Source organism: Mus pahari, chromosome 21 (genome assembly GCF_900095145.1).
Source record: "Mus pahari chromosome 21, PAHARI_EIJ_v1.1, whole genome shotgun sequence".
NCBI classification, from domain to species: domain Eukaryota; kingdom Metazoa; phylum Chordata; class Mammalia; order Rodentia; family Muridae; genus Mus; species Mus pahari.
Window position 1 is genome coordinate 19,747,743 of NC_034610.1, and position 2,412 is coordinate 19,750,154.

Below are 2,412 nucleotides of genomic sequence, written 5' to 3' on the forward strand. Positions count from 1 at the left end.
TCCTGATCTGTGACAGACAGACAGACAGACACACACACACACACAAATTAAAAAAAAAAAAAGACAGTAGCTGGAAGATGGGTCAGAAGTTCAAGGTCATTCTAGGTTACATAGTGAGTTTGAAGCCAGGCCAGGCTACATGAGAACCTGTCTCAAAATCAAAACAAAACAATAAATAAATAATAAAAGAGAGAAACTGGAACAAATATAGGAAGAATTTTTACATGTATGTGTATGTATGTATGTATATGTATGTATGGTATGTGTCCACATTACAGCACCGCACACAGCATGTGTGTGAAGGTCAGAGGACTACTTGACTTGCGAGAGCCAGTTCTCAACTTCTACCGTGTGGGCTCCAGCTACTGAACTCAGACGACTACACTTTCACAGCAAATGTTTTCTACCCACTGCCGCATTTCACTGGCCCCAAGAGACTAACTCTTCTTAAAGTTCTTTTTCTATTATTAAGTTTGAAGTGGTGAGAAGTATTTCATTCTGCCTTCCATTATCGTTTGAGAATTTCTTTTAAATGAAGAAAAATAAAAATTACATTTTGATGATGGAAGGAAACCTGCCTCCGATGGTGTTTCTGTACTCTTGTTTGTTTTTCCTGTGTGTAAATGCTTTGTCCACATGTATGTATGCACACTGCATGCCTCGTGCCTGCAGAAGTCAGGTCTTTGGATTCTCTGGAACTAGAGTTATGGATGGCTGTGAGCCACCATATGGGTGCCTGGAATTGAACTTGGGCCCTCTGTAACAAGTGTTCTTAAAAGCTGAGCTATCTCTCCCGCCCCCAATGGTGTTTTTAAATTTGAATTTTATTTTGTTTTCGACAGGGTCTCACTGTGTAGCCTGGCTGGTCTGGAACTTTCTATGTAGACCAGATTGGCCTTGAACTCAGAGATCTGCTTGTGTCTGCCTCTCTAGAACGGGCCTTTGAGAGTTCAAGATCAGCCTGGTCTACATAGTGAGTTCCAGGACGGCCAGAGCTACACCACGAGACCCTGTCATAACGTCCCTGCCCCCAAATAGTATTATCTATTTTATATAATACTGTGTTTTCAAATAGTATAATTTTACATAATATTATTTGTGCACCTCCTGATATATATGGTATATAGTACCACCAGGGAAACTCCTTTAATAATAGCATCTGGCCGTTTCCTCTTCCACAACCCTATCCTTCAGTTCACTTTCTGCTCTAAATTAAGAATATTTCAGTTAAGGTAATTTTGTGCTTTCACGGAGACGTGTGCAATTAGAAGACATTTATGAGGGTTGCTCAGTGGGGACAGCCTGAGCCTCTAATCAGGATCCCAACCAGAGAACTGCTGCAAACGCCTAGCCTGCTTCCTTAGCGACTTCCTCTCACTCGCTCCTGTGCGTGGGCGCCGCTCCTGTCTTCGAGTGACCCCGAAATTGGCTTCTCTGGGTCAGTACCTACGGCCGACTTACCCTCCACCACCTGAGTCCGAACGAAGTTCTCCAGTCCAAGGAAGGGGCAGCCAGCGGCTCTCCCCCAACCGTGAACGCGCGTGTGTGAGCCCCGCAGGCACGGGGGCGGAGTCAGCGTGCGGCAGGGGCGGAGTCAGCCAGCGCTGGGGGCGGAGTCCGTGGGGGCGCGGTCCGTAGGCGGCGGGGGCGGAGCTCGCGCTAACGGTCCGGGACTCCAGGCGGTTCGCCCACCGGGCTGTGGGACGCGTGACCGGCGTCAGGTGGAACCTCGTGGGTCACCTAGCTGGCCCGGAAGTATCCGGTGAGCCGCGACCCAGACCGCCTGTTGCGGCATCCGGCCGGAGGCGCGGGACCGCGCTCCAGTTCTGAGGGCTGGTGCCTGAGCTGAGGGGAAACTCGCGCGGGGTCGCACGCGCCGACGTCCCGAAGGTTCACAGCGGAGCGCGCGGCCCTCGGCCTGTCAGGTCCCTTCCAGTCTGGACTCGCTCCTTCGTGTCCCTTCTGCCCTGCCGGGTTCTGCCCTGCCTGTCCCCTCCTGTCAGCTCCCTCCCAGACGGTCCATTTCCTGTCAGGTTTTTCTATCGCGGTCCCCGGTCACCGTGTCTCTGAGGTCAGGTCCATACTGTCAGGTTCCATCCCGGCAGATGCCTCACATGGGGTTGCCTTCGCTCCACATCCTCACCCTGTCAGGCTCCCCCGGACAAGAATGAATCCCATAGGCGGGCAGTGGTGGTGCACGCCTTTAACCCCCGGCATGCAAGAGGGGAAAGGCAGGCCAGCGAGTTCCAGGGCAGCCCGAGCAACGCAGAGAAACAAACAAAATTCCAGAGACAGACTTTTTTGTTGTTGTTTTGTTTTTGTTTTTTCGAGACAGGGTTTCTCTGTATAGCCCTGGCTGTCCTGGAACTCACTCTGTAGACCAGGCTGGCCTCGAACTCAGAAATCCACCTG

The 2,412-nt window shown here is 51.2% G+C and overlaps 1 protein-coding gene across 1 annotated transcript in view; it reads left to right on the top strand.

Moving 5' to 3' along the window:
- Positions 1–1,737: 1,737 nt before the first annotated feature.
- Positions 1,738–2,412, top strand: part of Meiob (meiosis specific with OB-fold) — a 36,866-nt gene continuing 36,191 nt past the window's right edge. Inside the window, exon 1 of the mRNA XM_021221697.1 lies at positions 1,738–1,762. The gene's annotated coding sequence lies outside the window, so the exon portion shown is untranslated. The remainder of the gene's footprint in view (positions 1,763–2,412) is intronic.